The 19,605-nt window shown below is 42.7% G+C and overlaps 1 protein-coding gene across 1 annotated transcript in view; it reads left to right on the top strand.

Moving 5' to 3' along the window:
- Positions 1 to 19,605, top strand: part of ANKFY1 (ankyrin repeat and FYVE domain containing 1) — an 87,145-nt gene that overhangs the window by 554 nt on the left and 66,986 nt on the right. The window lies entirely within an intron of this gene.

The raw sequence follows: 19,605 nt of genomic DNA, 5'->3' as shown, positions 1-19,605 counted from the left end.
CACCGCGCGGGCCGCGGCGGCTGCGGAGCCCGGTCCGGCCGTGCGGCGGGGCGCGGCCCGGGCGTGCGGGGCGCCCCTGGGGACGGGCCCCGCGGGCTGGGGACGTCAGCTCCCCGGGAAACCGAAACTGCTGTCCTGGCACGTCCGGCGTCCGGACGGGCTGGGCCCCGCGCGCCGGCCGGGATGCTGCCCCCAGCGTGGCGGAGGGGCCGGCCAAGGTCGCCTCTCCGTCCGGTCCTTGCCTCGCCTGGGGCGCTCCTTGTGACGCTGCAGGCGGGGGCGATGGGGCCGCTCCAGCCTGCCTCCCTCGCGCAGGGGTGCTGGCATCCGCGCTGTGAAGCCGAATTGTGCAGGGGGAGGGCTGGAAGGCCAGCGGTGGGGCGTTCCTGCGGGGACCGCCAGTGTGCTTCTCCCGGTCAGCCCCCTGTTGGAGGAGGGTGCTCCCCCTTTGACTTGATGCCTGCCGAGGGGCCGCAGTGTGCTGGTCGCGACCTGCCCTGTCGGTCTTGAGCTAAGCTTTGCCTGGACCCATCTTTACCTGGATCTTAAAATTGGGCGGCACGTGACAGCTTGCGGGATTTCCTCGTTTGGATTAGCCTTGGGAACAGCCTTGGGAAGGAGGCCTGCAAGTCTGTTAGGAGTTGACGCCAAAGTTACGGACGTAGCTGGCATTGGCACCCAGCGTTTCCCTTTGCTCCTCACCGAGCAGACCTCCTGGAGGGGGCACCTCGGAGGAGTGTTGCGTGAAAGCAGAGGAGGAATAGAAGGGACAGAAAGAAAGCTAAGGCATCCCATGAAGCTCGCTTTGGGGTCAGTCACGGGATGTTGTTTGACGCGGTTGAGCACAGAGCCAGCCAGTGAAGGGAGCTTGTTGCTCAGAGCGGTGAGGAAGGGCAGAGGGGAAGGAAGCAGGAGGGCCTTCTGTGAGGCAGGAGGTCGTCTGGCACCTAGCGTATTACCAAGGTGGGCATTGTAGAGGGTGGCTGGTTTATCACTCCGCGCTTCTGCTCCGCACCTGCTTTGCCGTGCAGTCGGGTTCCAGGCATGAGGAGCCCATGCAGGCTGCATGCAGTGATCAGTGAGTTGTGCTGCCCGGCGCCTTGAGAGATGTGTGTTCGGATAGCCCTGGGACACATCTAGCCAGTGGAGCCTGCGCCTGAAACCAAACATCCTCGAGGGTTAATTTGCTGAGGGATCGTGGGCAGGGAAGCACACTCACGAGGTTCTGGCTTGGCAGTTTTTCTTTTACCTTTTGGTGTTTGAGTTTCCTGGCCTGTGTTTTAAGATTCTGGGAAACAATGTTGCAAAACTTTGGGAAGAATTGAGTGGGGCATTGAAGGTGTTATGGATTAGCTAGAAAGGGTTGGTGTTATTTAATGCTGCTTGTACTTTAGTCAGAATTTGTCGGCTACACTTGTTCTGAAATACTCACTTAAATATAAAAAAATCGCAAAAATCTGTGTCATGGAACAATTGGATTATCTGTGAGCGTGTCCTGTGGGAACTTGCTGATAATGGTTTTGTTTGGTGGTGCGAATGTGTGAGCATGCGGGAAGTAGTGTCTAGGCATATTAATAGAATCTGAAGAGACTGAGTGGACAGTTCACTTCTAATGTGACTCGTTTAGAAATCAACCTTTTTTCCCCTTCCATCTGTCCATGGGTATTGGTTTGACCTGATGTATTTAGCTAAAATCTTTCCTAAAATTAGTTTCCATTTCCACTCTACATCTGCAGCTATTCTCCTAATTTAAACTTGCTTCATCACTCAAAAAAGTCCTTCCTACTTGGACTTCCTGCTTTTACTTTTTCTCTTTGATTTTGCTTCCTCATAGCCTATTTTTACAGTTCCAATGTTCCCTTTATAACATAAATCAGATTATGTCTCTTTCACTTTTCTCAATACACTTATCCTCCTGCACCTGCACTGTCCACTCTCCTGGCTCTCCGTGATCTTAAAAATATATTCCAGCCTTCCAGTGACCTGCAGGTCCCAACAGGGCTGGCCACTGGTTAACTGCAGTCGTATTTCTTACTTCTCTTTTCATTTGCCGTGCTCTTGCCACGGTAACTTCCTTGCTGTTCTTTGTACATTCCCAATGCTTCTGCCTCTCCATCTTTGTCCTTGCAGCTGCCTTGGCCTGAAACAGTCTCTCTCATTTTCTCCATAGAGCTAACTGACTCATTTGGGTGTCTGTTCAGTTCTTACCACCTTTAGAGGTCTTCCTAATTATTTTTTTTTAATTCCTTTACTGGAATATAAACCTCACAAGGGTTGAGACTTTCATTTTGTTCACTGCTGTGTATCCCAACTTGGAATCATACCTATGGTTCAAGGAACGGTCGAGTTTATTGAGCATCATTTACCAGACATCAACCAAGTTGCCTGGATACATCCTTAGTCTCTTGTCAAGTAAGCTGGCGGGACCAGCTTTTAATGTGCTCTGAATAACATTAGTCTCCTGGGAGCTCCCTAACCTACTTTTCATTCTGCCCATTTTAGTATTAGCAATTCAAGTGTAATGCTTGGGAGCTCAGTCTGCATTCAGACGAAGATTTGAACCCTTGTCCCAATAACCTGTTATCATCGGCAGGCCAGTTAATTGCTCTCCATCTCCGTTTCCTCAGCTTTAAAAGAGGGATCATCTCTATCTCAGGAGTAGCTGAGGGGGGGATCAGAAGAAATAGTGCACGAAGAATACTTCTAGCACAGTGCCTGACATTTTGACCCTAGCGTGTACCCTTTTCTTAGTCTCCTCTTCAACCATGCTCTCCTTCCCTTCCTCAGTAAAATGAAGGTGAAAATTGGAAAAAATGTAATGGTTTACTAAACAGAAAATTGACCGTGGACTTTTATTAGCTTACTGGAATTTGGTCGGGAAAATACTTCTGACAGTTCAAATACAAGGTGAATACATTCTATATGCTGGACAATCACCGGCCACTAGCCACATATGGCTACTTCACTTTATTTATTTATTTATTTATTTATTTATTTATTTATTTATTTATTTATTTATTTATTAAAGTCTTTTTATTTATTTGACAGAGACAGGGAGAGAGGGAACACAAGCAGGGGGAGTGGGAGAGGGAGAAGCAGGTTTCCCGCCGAGCGGGGAGCCCGATGTGGGGCTCGATCCCAGGACCCTGGGATCATGACCTGAGCCGAAGGCAGACACTTAACAACTGAGCCACCCAGGCGCCCTGGCTACTTCACTTTAAATTTAATAAAATTAAAAATTCAGTCCTTTGGTCACACTAGCCCAGTTTCAGTTGCTTTGTAGCTGTGTGCTTAGTGGTCCCCATACTAGCAGACAGTACAGATTAACAGAACACTTGTATCATTCCAGAAAGTGCTGTTCGATAGCACTATTCCAGAAAATACTTCATCAATATAGGCTGGTAGAAAGAGGGAAAGAAGAGACTTTGCTCTCTTTTCAATATTCAGATTTATTCCTTTGCTTTTTATTTCACTCATTGAACAAATACCCTGTCCTAGGCTTTTGACAATTATGTATTCTCCGGAGACCTCTTGGCCACTATCCCTTTCTCTACCATTGCTACCTTTTTTTCTGCCATTCCTTTTGTTCACTTCTGTCACCAGTGGTACCTGTTCACTTTCTCCTTGAGGATTTTTTTTTTTCCCCCAGAAAGTTTATCCATTCATTGCAGTGACTATGGATGTGCAGGAAGAGAGATGCAGGGTTCTGTCACTGGCAAGGCAAGTGAGAAATTCCTAAGTGTTAGTCTCTCTCCTTGAATTGGAGTAGGCCAAGGATCTGGGGTATTTACTGAACTCTACCTAGTAAGGCACTGTGGGGTAGAGGAAGGGATGAGTATGGAGTGGGAGGAGGGAGAAGTAGTGGTGGTTAAAACAAAGTAGCCAGACCTAGAACTTCTTCACAGGGAACTCTGCAGTCTGTGAGAGGAGGTGAAAAGCATGTGTATAAGAAACTGTACTGTAAGAGAGAAGGAGAAAAATGCTAGGAGTTACTTTGAAAATTCAGATGGGAAGAGGCTTTTTAGGAAAGTGGTAGGGAGTATGTTTTGGGTGCCGGGGAAGGCCTTTGCTGCAGGAGATTGTGTTTGACCTGTGATTTGGAAAATAGACCTCTTTTGGACATGGGGAGATGGGAGTGGGAAGAGATCACTCTTCTTGATGGAAAGAATAGTGGGATAATGAGGTTGGAAAAGTATGTTAAGGGGCAGATTATGAAGGGATTGGTTAAGCATTTGGATTTTACCCTGTGGGCTGTGGAGTGAGACTACTGAGTCATATCAGCCAAGGTAGTGACATGAGTAGAGTCGTTGGAGGCATGTGGGCATGTCTACAGTGGAGAGGGTGGATCTGGGAGGAGGAGGCTGTGGCGGTTGGTGATGAGTTCTTTGGTAAGGAACATTGGGCTGGTGACTGATAGGAGCAAGACTTACAGAAGGTATAAAAGACAGGACTTTTGAAACCTGTTTACATGTTGACAAGAGAGATATCAAAGATGACTCAAGGGTTCTGGGTCTGGATGACTCAGATAATGGCTGGGAGGAGGAGAAACAGATTCGAGAACAAATATCTTGACCTCCTTTTTGGATATACTTTGCCGCGACCAATGGTTCTGTCTTAGCAGGCAATTAGAAGCATTTCCAGTCAGACTGGCATTTGGGTAAAAATTAGCTAGTTAACTAATATTTATTGACTATCTCTTATGAAGCCAGCCCTATGCTCAGGGCTATACAGAGTGAGGTTTTGAAGCATGTGTGTCATGCCACTGACTTATAGATAAGACTTCACAGCGTTGGGTTACATTCAGGAAAGTGTATTTCATTTCTGTTAGGTGCAAGCTGCTGTGCCAGGGGTGACAGAGTGACCAAGACAGTCTCGCCTTGATGGGGCCTTGGAGCAGACAGGGGAGGCACAGTTTCTCAGAAAAGCATGTGTATTGTGCTTTATAGTCACAGATTTTGTCTTGCATTGGTGATCGATGGCACCACTGTCCAGCCACACTCTCAAGTCAGTGACCTACATTCAGTCGCCAAACCTGTGGGGCCTGTGAAGCTAGCTCTCACATGTGTTTTTTTCTGTTCGCTGCCTTTCCAGATTCGGACTGGTGGCTGTCAACACGGAGAGCCCTGCACATTAGAGTCACCTGGGGAGCTTTTAAAAACCCAGATTTATGCATCACTCAGCTTCAGTGAAGAGCAACATATCCCACAAAACATTTTTTTTTCCAAACTGAGCCATTACTGAATAAAACGTGGTTTTACTAAACGTGTTTTTTAAACAAATATGTTTGGTTTATGTATATGTATGTATGTATATGTAAATATATATCTGTCTATGTGTATGTAGATATAGATATGCATAAAATGAGGTAATGTTTCCTACCTAAGGAAGGAGTCCTGGGTAGTAAATTTTTTTTTTTTTTTAAAGATTTTATTTATTTGAGAGAGAGAGAGCATGAGCAGGGGGGAGGGACAGAGGGAGAGGGACAAGCAGGTTCCCCACTGAGCAAGGAGCCTGATGTGGGACTCGATCCCAGGATCATGACGTGAGCTGAAGGCAGACGCTTAACCGACTGAGTCACCCAGGTGCCCCCTGGGTAGTAAATTTTATCTCTAACTAGAGTAAAAGGATTTTTTAAAGCAAACTTTGGTTAAACAATGGCTTTTGTACTTTGTCAAAGCATTCAAGTTATGACAATTACAATTGCTAGGTTTTTAAAAGGGCAAGAAGTCAAAATATGAAATATCTCTTAGCACCATCATATTTTTAATAATATCCAAATGGTGAGAGAGAGAAGCAGGAGGGTGCAGACTGGCAGGGGTCCTGTGGCCCTAACTGATCCTTTGCATGTTCCAGATGGTATTGACCTCCTCTTTCCCTTTTCCTTTCCAGGAGGGTATGTTGTGAACCAGAGTTCTCAATAGTAAATATACCCACTATTTCATATTCTCCATTAAACGGTCATCCTAGGGGCGCCTGGGTGGCTCAGTCGGTTGAGTGTCTGCCTTCGGCTCAGGTCCTGGTCTCAGGGTCCTGGAATGAAGCCCCGCATTGGGCTCTCTGCTTGGCAGGGAGTTGGCTTTCCCCTTTCTCTCTGCCCCTCTCCCCTGCTCCTGCGTGCATGTGCTCTCTCTCTGTCTCAGATGGGTAAATAAAATCTTAAAAAATAAATAAATAAACAGTCGTCCTACATTTAGCACTCTTGATTGATGAATGGATATGAACTGCTGTGAAAGAAAAACTTTATTTTATTATATTAATCACCATACATTACATCGTTAGTTTTTGATGTAGTGTTCCATGATTCATTGTTTGCATATGACACCCAGTGCTCCATTCAATACGTGCCCTCTTTAATACCCATCACCAGGCTAACCCATCCCCCCACCCCCCTCCCTTCTAGAACCCTCAGTTTGTTTCTCAGAGTCCATAGTCTCTCATGGTTCATCTCCCCCTCCGATTCCCCCCCTTCATTTTTCCCTTCCTACTATCTTCTTTTTTTTTTTTAACATATAATGTATTATTTGTTTCAGAGGTACAGGTCTGTGATTCATCAGTCTTACACAATTCACAGCGCTCACCGTAGCACATACCCTCCCCAGTGTCTATCACCCAGCCACCCTATCCCTCCCACTCCCCACCACTCCAGCAACCCTCAGTTTGTTTCCTGAGATTAAGAATTCCTCATATCAGTGAGGTCATATGATACATGTCTTTCTCAGATTGACTTATTTCACTTAGCATAATACTCTCTAGTTCCATCCACGTCGTTGCAAATGGCAAGATCACGTTTTTGTTTTTGTGGTTTTTTTTTTTTTTGATGGCTGCATAATATTCCAATGTATATATATATATACCACATCTTTATCCATTCATCTGTTGATGGACATCTTGGCTCTTTCCATAGTTTGGCTATTGTGGACATTGCTGCTATAAACATTGGGGTGCATGTACCCCTTCGTATCACTACGTTTGTATCTTGGGGGTAGATACCCAGTAGTGCAGTTGCTGGGTCATACGATACCTCTATTTTCAACTTTTTGAGGAACCTCCATACTGTTTTCCAGAGTGGCTGCACCAGTTTGCATTCCCACCAACAATGTAGGAGGGTTCTCCTTTCTCCGCATCCTTGCCAACATCTGTCGTTTCCTGACTTGTTGATTTTAGCCATTCTGACCGGTGTGAGGTGGTATCTCACTGAGGTTTTGATTTGGATTTCCCTGATGCCGAGTGATGTTGAGCACTTTTTCATGTGTCTATTGGCCATTTGGATATCTTCTTTGCAGAAATGTCTGTTCATGTCTTCTGCCCATTTCTTGATTGGATTATTTGATCTTTGGGTGTTGAGTTTGAGAATTTCTTTATAGATTTTGGATACTAGCCCTTGATCTGATATGTCATTTGCAAATATCTTCTCCCCTTCTGTCGGTTGTCTTTTGGTTTTGTTGACTGTTACCTTTGCTGTGCAAAAGCTTTTTATCTTGATGAAGTCCCAATAGTTCATTTTTGCCCTTGCTTCCCTTGCCTTTGGAGACGTGCCTAGCAAGAAGTTGCTGTGGCTGAGGTCGAAGAGGTTGCTGCCTGTGTGCTCCTCTCGGATTTTGATGGACTCCTGTCTCACATTTAGGTCTTTCATCCATTTTGAGTCTATTTTTGTGTGTGCTGTAAGGAAATGGTCCAGTTTCATTCTTCTGCATGTGGCTGTCCAATTTTCCCAACACCGTTTGTGGAAGAGACTGTCTTTTTTCAATTGGACATTCTTTCCTGCTTTGTCGAAGATTAGTTTGACCATAGAGTTGAGGGTCCATTTCTGGGCTCTCTATTCTGTTCCATTGATCTGTGTGTCTGTTTGTGTGCCAGTACCATACTGTCTTGATGATGACAGCTTTGTAATAGAGCTTGAGGTCTGGAATTGTGATGCCAACAGCTTTGCTTTTCTTTTTCAACATTCCTCCGGCTATTCGGGGTCTTTTCTGGTTCCATACAAATTTTAGGATTATTTGTTCCATTTCTTTGAAAAAAGTGGATGGTATTTTGATAGGGATTGCATTAAATATATAGATTGCTCTAGGTAGCATTGACATCTTCACAATATTTGTTCTTCCAATCCATGAGCATGGAACGTTTTTCCATTTCTTTGTGTCTTCCTCACTTTCTTTCATGAGTATTTTACAGTTTTCTGAGTACAGATTTTTTGCCTCTTTGGTTAGATTTATTCCTAGATATTCTATGGTCTTGGGTGCAATTATAAATGGGATCGACTCCTTAATTTCTTTTTCTTCTGTCTTGTTGTTGGTGTATAGAAATGCAACTGATTTCTGTGCATTGATTTTATATCCTACCACTTTACTGAATTCCTGTATGAGTTCTAGCTGTTTTGGGGTGGAGTCTTTTGGGTTTTCCACATAAAGTATCATATCATCTGCAAAGAGTGAGAGTTGGACTTCTTTGCCGATTCGGATGCCTTTATTTCTTTTTGTTGTCTGATTGCTGTGGCTAGGACTTCTAGTACTATGTTGAATAGCAGTGGTGATAGTGGACATCCCTGCCGTGTTCCTGACCTTAGGGGGAAAGCTCTCAGTTTTTCCCCATTGAGAATGATAGATATTCGCTGTGGGTTTTTCTTTTTTTTAAAGATTTTATTTATTTATTTGAGAGAGAGAATGAGAGAGAGCATGAGAGGGGGAGGGTCAGAGGGAGAAGCAGACTCCCTGCCGAGCAGGGAGCCCGATGCGGGACTCGATCCAGGGACTCCAGGATCATGACCTGAGCCGAAGGCAGTCGCTTAACCAACTGAGCCACCCAGGCGCCCTCGCTGTGGGTTTTTCATAGATGGCTTTTATGATATTGAGGTATGTACCCTCTATCCCTACACTCTGAAGAGTTTTAATCAAGAAAGGATGCTGTACTTTGTCAAATGCTTTTTCTGTATCTGTTGAGAGGATCATATGGTTCTTGTTCTTTCTTTTATTAATGTATTGTATCACATTGATTGATTTGCGGATGTTGAACCAACCTTGGAGCCCAGGAATAAATCCCACTTGGTCATGGTGAATAATCTTTTTAACGTACTGTTGGATCCTATTGGCTAGTATTTTGGTGAGAATTTTTGCATCCATGTTCATCAGGGTTATTGGTCTGTAATTCTTTTTGGTGGAGTCTTTGTCTGAATTTGGGATCAAGGTAATGCTGGCCTCATAAAATGAGTTTGGAAGTTTTCCTTCCATTTCTATTTTTTGGAACAGTTTCAGAAAAATAGGTATTAATTCTTCTTTAAATGTTAGGTACAATTCCCCTGGGAAGCCATCTGGCCCTTGGCTCTTGTTTGTTGGGAGATTTTTGATTACTGCTTCAATCTCCTTAGTGGTTATTAGGTCTGTTCAGGTTTTCTTTTTCTTCCTGGTTCAGTTTTGATAGTTTATACATCTCTAGGAATGCATCCATTTCTTCCAGATTATCTAATTTGCTGGCATAGAGTTGCTCATAATATGTTCTTATAATTGTTTGTATTTCTTTGGTGTTGGTTGTGATCTTCTCTCTTTCATTCATGATTTTATTTATTTGGGTCATTTCTCTTTTCGTTTTGATAAGTCTGGCCAGGGGTTTATCAATCTTACTAATTCTTTCAAAGAACCGGCGCCTAGTTTTGTTGATCTGTTATACTGTTCTTTTGGTTTCTATTTCATTGATTTCTGCTCTGATCTTTATTATTTCTCTTCTCCTGCTGGGTTTAGGCTGTATTTGTTGTTCTTTCTCCATCTCCTTGAGGTGTAGGGTTAGGTTGTGTATTTGAGACCTTTCTTGTTTCTTGAGAAAGGCTTGTATTGCTATATACTTTCCTCTTAGGACCACCTTTCCTGCATCCCAAAGATTTTGAACAGTTGTGTTTTCATTTTCGTTGGTTTCCATGAATTTTTTAGATTCTTCTTTAATTTCCTGGTTGACCCATTCATTCTTTAGTAGGATGCTCTTTAGCCTCCATGTATTTGAGTTCTTTCTGACTTTCCTCTTGTGATTGAGTTCTAGTTTCAAAGCATTGTGGTCCAAAAATATGCAGGGAATGATCCCAATCTTTTGGTACCTGTTGAGACCTGATTTGTGACCTAGGATGTGATCTATTCTGGAGAATGTTCCATGGGCACTAGAGAAGAATGTGTATCTGTTGCTTTGGGATGGAATGTTCTGAATATATCTGTGAAGTCCATTTGGTCCAGTGTGTCATTTAAAGTCTTTATTTCCTTGTTGATCTTTTGCGTAGATGATCTGTCCATTTCAGTGAGGGGAGTGTTAAAGTCCCCTACTATTACTGTATTGTTGTTGATGCGTTTCTTTGATTTTGTTATTAATTGGTTTGTATAAGTGGCTGCTGCAGTGTTAGGGGCATAGATATTTACAGTGGTTAGATCTTGTTGGATAGACCCTTTAAGTAGGATATAGTGTCCTTCCTCTTCTCTTATTACAGTCTTTGGTTTAAAATCTAATTTGTCTGATACAAGGATTGCCACCCCAGCTTTCTTTTGATGTCCGTTAGCATGGTAAATGGTTTCCACCCCCTCACTTTCAATCTGGAGGTGGCTTTGGGTCTAAAAGGAGTCTCTTGCAGACAGCATATCGATGGGTCTTGTTTTTTTTTTATCCAATCTGATACCCTTTGTCTTTTGATTGGGGCATTTAGACCATTTACACTCAGGGTAACTATTGAAAGATACTAATTTAGTGCCATTGTATTGCCTGTAAGGTGACTGTTACTGTATATTGTCTCTGTTCCTTTCTGGTCTATGTTACTTTTAGGCTCTCTCTTTGCTTAGAGGACCCCTTTTAATATTTCTTGTAGGGCTGGTTTTGTGTTTGCAAATTCTTTTAGTTTTTGTTTGTCCTGGAAACTTTTTATCTCCTTCTATTTTCAGTGACAGACTAGCTGGATAGAGTATTCTTGGCTGCATATTTTTCTTGTTTAGTGCTCTGAATATATCACGCCAGTCCTTTCTGGCCTGCCAGGTCTCTGTGGATAGGTCTGTTGCCAATCTAATGTTTCTTCCATTGTAGGTTACAGACTTCTTGTCCCGAGCTGCTTTCAGGATTTTCTCTTTGTCTTTGAGACTTGTAAGTTTTACTCTTAGGTGTCGGGGTGTTGACCTATTTTTATTGATTTTGAGGGGGTTCTCCGTGCCTCCTGGATTTTGATGCCTGTTTCCTTCCCCAAATTAGGGAAGTTCTCTGCTACAGTTTGCTCCAATATACCTTCTTCCCCTCTCTCTCGTTCTTCTTCTGGGATCCCAATTATTCTAATATTGTTTCGTCTTATGGTATCACTTATCTCTCGAATTCTGCCCTCGTGATCCAGTAGCAGTTTATCTCTCTTTTTCTCAGTTTCTTTATTTTCCATCATTTGGTCTTCTATATCACTAATTCTCTCTTCTGCCTCATTTATCCTAGCAGTTAGAGCCTCCATTTTTTATTTCACCTCATTAATAGCCTTTTTGATTTCGACTTGGTTAGATTTTAGTTCTTTTATTTCTCCAGAAAGGGTTTCTCTAGTATCTTCCATGCTTTTTTCAAGCCCAGCTAGTATCTTTATAATCGTCATTCAGAACTCTAGTTCCGACATCTTACTAATGTCCGTATTGATTAGGTCCCTGGCAGTCGGTACTGCCTCTTGTTCTTTTTTTTGAGGTGAGTTTTTCCGTCCTGTCATTTTGTCCAGAGGAGAATAGATGAATGAGAGAACAAAGTGGTAACATGGTAACAATGACCTCAGAAAAATATACACTAAACAAATCAGAAGAGACCTGAAACCGGGGCAAAAGAAAGGGAAAGAAAGAAAGAAAGAAAGAAGAAAAAGTTGTAGTGGTGGTAATTCATTACCAGGGAGGAGCTTTTTATCTGTTCCAATGCCAACAAGGAAGATGGTATTTTCTGAGAAGTTGATATTGTAATGAAATATTGTTATGTGGAAGACCCTAATACATTCCTGAAACAACAGTTTTTCTTGTAGTTCTCAAAATAGAATGTTGTCACAGCTTTTACAATTATTTTTTTCTTTTATCTCAGGGACATAGTTAAAACAGAGTGAGGATAAAGTCATTTAGTCAGTAAAGAATTCTATGAAGAACACTAATTCACTGGTAAAATTGGGGCTGGAATGCAAGAACTAGAGAAGTGGGAAGAAAGGAAACATCAAGATTTTGTTAATCTAAAAAGACTTGATGAGTCAAGTTTGGGTTAGAATCAGAGTAAGCAGAGGGGCGTAGAAATCCCATTTAGGATGGGGAATTGGTAGAACACATTTAATTCCTGGTTAATGAATTAACAGTAAATGTTTGTTTGCTGTCCTGATATTGGAGCTGAAATTTGGCAGCATGGTACAATGGGATGAGCATGGGCTTTGGCTGGATATCTTGAATCTTGGATTGGTCCTGCTAATTATATAATTTTAGACCATCCGTTGAACCTGAGTGAATTCTGTTTTGTTAAGTGCTGTACTGTTTGGAATATGTTGGTTAGGATCTGAGATAATGAGTTAACTGCTATAGGAGACATCAAAAAATACGAATTCCTCTTTTTTATTGCAAAATGTTACAAGAAACTGTACATTTTATTTACTGTGTAAAATTTGTGTGTGAAGCTTGTGTGTAAAGCTGTTGACACTAATCCAGCAGGAAGCTGCTAGGACTTAAAAATGTTTTACTGTGCATGGTCTTTTGCTTGTAAAGATAAGTGTATTAGTTTTCTAGGGCTGCTGTAACACATACCCGCAAACTGGGGTGCTTAAAACAACAGAAATGTATTCCTCATGGCTCTGGAAGCCAGAGGTCTAAAACCAGTGTCACTGGGCTGAAAGGAGAGTGTCATTCCCCCTGGGAGAGAATCTGTTCCTTTCTTCCAGCTTCTGGGGCTGCTGGCATTCCTTAGCTTGTCAGTCTTCAAGGCTAGCATCTTCAAGTCTCCGTCTTCATACGGCCTTTCCTCTTTGTGTCAAAGTTATCTCTGTCCCTCCTCGTAAGGATACATGTAATTGCACGGGGGGGCCTGCCCACCTCAGCTCTTCAGTGTAATCACTTTTCTTGCCATATGAACATTCACAGGTTCCAGGTATTAGGACGTGGATATTGATGGTATTTTTCAGCCTACCATAGTAGGCAGTGTCATGTAATTTGATCTATTACGTCGTAAGATTTCTAAAATTCTTCTGTTTGTGTGTAGTTTCTCAATGCTCAGAGACCATGCCATGCAGTTCAAAGTACGGCCAGTGGAATACAAAGGTAAAGAAGACATTTCCTGCCCTCAGGAAACTTCTTAGAGGAGCCAGAACACCTCAGTAGGAAACTTGTACTTTTCTAGACAGTGGAGAACTGGCTGAAAGTGTTTGGCTTGGTTAAGCCATGTTTTAGGAAGATCATTGATGATGTGTGTGGAGTACAGTGATGAGGGAAGTATGAGAAGGATGATGGCTGCATGTGAGTGAATGATTTAAGGCCTCAAGAAAATGTTGGTGTGATGGTGTTCAGAAAGAAAGAGAAAGATGTCAAGGTGCATCCCAGAGGGAGTGTGCTGTTAGTTTTATTGAGCCATAACTGACAGTAAGATTTCACTGTTTTTAACTTGTCAGTTGACAAATATTTACAGTAGTGTAAGCACCACTGCAATCATGATCTAGAACCTTTCTGTATTCTTAAAAAGTTCCCTTGACCTCCTTTGCAGTCAGTTCCATTCCTGGACCTCTGGCAACCACTGATATGCTTTCTGTCACTATGGTTTGCCTTTTCTACAGTTTCATGTGGGATTATATGGTATGCAGTCTTTTGTGTCTGGCTTCTTGAACTCAGCATGTTGCTTTTCAGATAGTATGTTACATGTGTCAGTAGTCTGTTCCTTTTTACAGAGGAGTAGTATTCCATTAGATTTCTGGACTACCGTTTGTGTCCATTCACCAGCTGGAAATTTGAGTTGTTGCGTTTGTGTGGACATGTTTTCATTTCTCTTGGGTAAATACCTGGGAGTGGAACTGCTGGGTCCCGAGGCAGGTGTATGATTAACTTGGAGGAACTGTCGGACTCTTTTCTCAAGTGGCTCTGCTGCTGTGTAGTTCTCACCTCGGCATCTTTGCCAGCACTTCCATTTTAGCCGTCTAGCAGGTATGCACTGCCAGCTCAGTGTGGTTTTAGTCTGCATTTCCTTAATAACTAGTGATGTGCATCTCTTTATTTGTGTACTTTATTTGCCATGCATTTATCTTCTTTGGTGAAGTGTTCAAATTTGTGGCCCTTTTTTATTGAGTTGTCTTATTATAGTGAGTTATAAGAGTTTTTAATATAGTCTGAGTAGAAGTCCTTTGTTGGAAATACACATTCCACATATTTTCTCCTTGTCTGTTGCTTGCCTGTTCATTTTCTTATGTGTTTAAAGAACAAGTTTTGAAATTTATAATGTCCAGTTTATCAATTTTTTTTCTCTTACTGATTCTTTTTATCCAGTTTAAGAAATCTGTGCCTCATCTGAGGCCACTAATATGTTTTTCTGTTTTTCAGTCTAGAAGTTTTATAGTTTTAACCCTTACATTTAGATGCGTGAACTTTGGCATAGAGTGGTGCATAAGGGTTGGGGCTCACTTGTTCCGTGTGGATACTCAGTTGTCCCCACTGTCCTCTCCTCATTGAAGTACCTTGGCATGGTTGTCATTCCACCTGGCTGTGTATGTGTAGGTCCGTGTCTGGGTTCCAGGCCACCCACAGCTCTGGATGTCTATCTTGATGCCGATAGGATATTGTCCCGGTTACTGCAGGCTTGTAATGGGTTTTTTTCAAATTGAATCACGGAAGTGCGCACCTTTCTTACCTCCCCCCACCCCCAATTGTTTTGGCTGTTCTTTGTGTTACCATATAAGTTGTGGAATCATCTTGTTAAGTTCTACCAACAAAAATCGGCTGAAATTTTTATTGGGATGATGTTGAATCGTAGATCAATTTGGGGAGAATTGAAGTCTTTTTTTTTGGTAAGATTTATTTATTTGAGAGAGAGCGTGAGTGAGCATGCATGGAGGGAGGGGCAGAGGGAGAGGGAGAATCTCAAGCAGACTCCCCGCTGAATGCAGAGCCCAACGCAGCCTTGATCCCAGGACCCTGAGATCACGACCTGAGCCGAAATCAAGAGTTGGACACTCAGCCACCCGGACACCTCAGAATTGATGTCTTAACAACAGTGAGACTTCTGCTCCACGAGCATAGCATAACTCTCCATTTATTGAGGTTTTTAAAATTTCTGTCAGCAATACTTTATGGTTTTCAGTGTGCAGGTCTTGCATATTTTTTTGTTAAAATTTATCCCTAAGTAGTTCATGTATTTGTTACACTGTTGTAAGTGGATTATCACAGTTTATACATAGGTAACCCAGACCTTTCAAATCTGGATAACAGTTGAAATGGAAGTAGCCAAGAGGAGTTTGATTTGAGGAAGATGTGAAGTTTGATTTGGGGCTTGTTGAGTTTGTAGTACTGGGAGGTTATCCTCCAGGAGGGACCGTTGAGAGATTTGGAGCTACTTACAGGGAGGTGACAGTAAAATATGGGTGTGCATGAGACCTTCAGGAAAAAAAGTTTAGAGTAACTTTAGTTCTAGGTCTGAACCTTGCAGGGCTGCTTCCTCTTAGGGCGTAGGTAGTCAGACTAGTCGCCAAGAAGGCTGTCTGTAATAAAGGCAGGGGAGACCTGGGGTGCAGAGTTCAGGAGCCAATAACAAAGGAATTTCAAGAAGAATGGGCTGATGGAGAGTTGGACACTGCAGAGAGGTGGAGGACCTTGAAGGATAAGGAAAAGGTAATTGAAGTGGGTTATTTTACATTCTAAGACTGCTTCAGTAGGGTGGTGTGGGCAGAAAGCCACATTTCGGAAGACTGGGGAGGTGCGGAAGGAAGCAGTGAGTAAAGCAGACTCCCTTCAGAAATTGGTGCATTCAATCAAGAGTGGAACAGTGTGGCAAAATGTGTTTGGGATAGGCTGTGAGAGCATGTTTATAAGGGTAGGAGATGAGCCTGCAGAGAAGGGTGTCTTGAAGATGCAGGGGTGTCTTCCATGGCACAGGGCTTGGTTAGGGGAGGTGAGAAGACAGATGTCTAGGCATTTAGGGCAGATTAACGCTTCTCTTTTATTTGGCTCTGGGCATCATTTTGATACACTGATTCTTTAAAAATCATCTAGAACAGGGGTTAGTCAACTATCGCCTGTGTGCCAGATCTGACCTGAGACTTATTTTTGTATAGCCCTTGAACTAAGAATGAATGAATGAATTAATAAATAAATATTTTTGTAATGGTTGAAGAAAAAAATCAAAAGAAGACTGTCTCATGGCATGTGAAAATTGGATGAAATTCAGTTTTCAGTGTCCATAAACAAATTTTGGGGGAGAACAGCCCTGCTTGTTCATTTATGCTTTGGCATTACAATGGCAGAATTGAGTAGTTGCCCACGGAGCCCAAATTACTGTCTGGCCCTTCCCCCAAGAGTTTGCCAAGGCCTGACTTAGAAGGAAGAGTCTTATGCAGACCACTGCTAGTTGCTTTTTGGAATTTCCCATGGCTTGCTGATTAAATATATCTATACATATATGTATAGATATATATATATATATATATAGGCTAGTCATCGAGAACGCAAGTTTTTGTGTCTTACGCATATTTTATTAAGTCAGGACTCATGAACTGTCAGCTCATTGAGATGTCTGACCTCAGACTGCATTGGTGAAGAGCACATGGGTCTTTATTATCTGGACAGAAACATGATAAACTTATAATGCACACTGCTGACAGTCTTCACTGATACTTAGCATAGCCATGTTGGAACAATAGGTTGTATATGTTATATAAATTTCCAGGCTTGTTTTTCTAAAGCAAAGTTGGAGGAAGAGGAGGGAACTCCAGCTGAAACCAGCCACTTGATGAAGAAGTAGTAGTTAGAAACCAGACACGGCTCGAAATGATTTAACGTGACTTAATTCCTCCTTGGCAAAACCCTGAGATACTATTATTATTTCCATTTCCACCGAGAAAACCGAAGCACAGAGAGCACTAACTGCCCGAGGTCACATGGCTAGTAAGTGGGCAGGCTGGGTTCCAGCTCAGGCAAGTGAGGCTCCAGAGTAATGCTCTTGAGGACTAGATTCCGTTGCCTCTCTGAGGATTGTAATAGTAACAAACATTCGCTGACCACATACTGCAGGGCAGGTACCCTTCTAAGGTCATTATATGTATTAGCACATTTAACACATTTACCGGTGAGAATGAGGCATTTGGTTTTAGGTGTCCCAAGTCGAAAGTGTGGGGCCAGAGTCTGATCCCAGTTAGCCTTGCTCCAGAGCCTGTGGCTTCACCGCCGTCCCCACTGCACCGTGCTGTGGGTTCTGTCTTCGTTATTGCTCCGAATGGTAACCTTACGCTTTTTCCTCTACAACTCTTAACAGCCTGATGACACTTCAGGGACACGTTTGCGTGGTTTGCAAGCAGACAGTATTCCCACTGGAGAGCATCTTGGCCGAGCGTGCTCTCTCGTGATACAAGAAACGGTGTGATGGTGGTGGTATCACGGAGAGGCGCACTTGTGATCTGGGTTTCCCGAGAGGGAGGCTGCGGAACATCTGTGATTTTGCGAATAAGAGCCCTTAATCACCCTGAAGCCCTTCTTTTATCTTGCCTCTTCTCTGATGACAATCTGTATGTCTTCTGTCAGTGTCCAGGCAGCCAGAATTTTGTGTCAGCAATTCTGGAGAGAGATTAGGGCTGTTGCAGTAGATTTTGGAACTGTGTGTGGATAACTGATAGCCAAAGAAATTTGTACAGATTCCTTGAGAAAATGATTGAAACAGAACTTTTATGATCTCCTCATTTTAAGGGTTAGATAAAGGAATCAGCGACTTTTTATTCTGGAAGGCAAATGTGCTCATAATTCAGTATCCAGATTCTTTGTGACTGTTTTGTTTCACCCCTCCTGTTAGTGAGCTCCCTGTAGGTACTAGGTTGGTGCTACATTGTTTGCAAGGGGGGCAAGCTAGACTGTCTTTTTAAAGAAACTCTCCAAGAGGCAATTCCTAATATACTGTAATGCTTAGTGCACAGTAGGTGCTTCATAAATAAAGATTGATAGTTTAAGTGAAATGGAAATGCACAGTTGTTTACTGATGCCATAGTCTTGATGGTTTGGAGCTCTGGAGGAGCAGAATACTTAGGTTAGCTAGAATGTGGCAGGGTTCAGTTTGCCTCGTGGAAGAAGAATCAGCGGTCCAGGGGCACCTGGGTGGCTCAGTCGTTAAGCGTCTGCTTTCGCCTCAGGTCATGATCCCAGGGTCCTGGGTTCAAACCCTGCATCAGGCTCCTGCTCAGCGGGAAGCCTGCTTCTCCCTCTCCCACTCCCCCTGCTTGTGTTCCCTCTCTCGCTGTCTCTCTCTCTGTCAAATAAATAAATAAAATCTTTAAAAAAAAAAAAAAGAAATTGTTTTCCATAATCTTTAAAATGTGTATAAAACTATATATTTGCTTTATAACTGCAAATAGAATTAAAATTCAAATATTACAAGGCTTATAGCAAAAAATAAATTGTGCCATCCCTCAGTCCTCCCCAGACCACTTTCTTCTCTCTCTGGTTACCTCTATGTGACGTTGCTTATGCTGCCATTTCTAGATTGATCAGTGGTAGTGACTTCTTACTGTAGTATATTAGGAGTTGCCTCTCTGAGAGTTTTTTTTAAAGCACAGCCTAACTTGCACCTCTCCAAATGAATAGTAGTGATGCTTTTTAAAGTATGTCAGGCTTTGCCTTTCGGTGTGGGGATTGTCAGTGCAGACTTGCTGTCTGAGGTGACGCAATATTTAAAGTGGCTCATTCCATATTTCTCAGTATTTGCTCCTCTGTTTGGACTTTTATCACCTCACACTTCTCATAGTGTCCTGTTGATTTGCCATGACTTTCACTGATCAGTTTTAGATCCTAGGTCAATGAAACATTTGAATCCCATTCTGATTTTCATGACGCAAAAAAAAATGTTGTGTAAACCTAATGTTATAATAGTTTAAAGTATTTATCCGGTAATTATGTCACTGTGGAATGCAGGCAGGTGGAGGAAATGCTGACAGTCACGAGTGCACACGTGAATCACAGTACCATTGTCATTTAGTTCTGCAAGAGCACCACGAAGCAGCCCCTCCACCCCCATTTTACAGATAAACTGAAGCTCAGAGAGATGAACTTGCCTCCAGCTCCATGGCTGGTTACTAAAACGATTTGGAGTTTGACTTCAAAACTCACTATAAGTGTCTATCAGTTGTTTTTAACTTTTTAATTGGAGCCAAGACACATGTGGAAAAGAGCAAATCATACCACGTGTAGAACTCAGCCAATTATCAAAATGAAATACCCATTAATTACTCAGTTAAACAGGCAAGGATGTTAGCAGCACCGCAGAGGCCCTCGTGTTCCCTCCCAGCTGCTCCCCTCCTGCTGGTCCTCCTAAGGTAGCCACTGTCATGACTTCTTTTTTGTTTTAAAGATGTTTTATTTATTTATTTGACAGAGACAGGCACAGCGAGAGAGGGAACACGAGCAGGGGGGGCGGGAGACGGAGAAG

This window comes from Neomonachus schauinslandi, chromosome 15 (assembly GCF_002201575.2).
Source record: "Neomonachus schauinslandi chromosome 15, ASM220157v2, whole genome shotgun sequence".
Classification (NCBI taxonomy): domain Eukaryota; kingdom Metazoa; phylum Chordata; class Mammalia; order Carnivora; family Phocidae; genus Neomonachus; species Neomonachus schauinslandi.
Note: the sequence above shows the minus strand (reverse complement) of the source record. Positions and strands in the feature narration are given on the sequence as shown.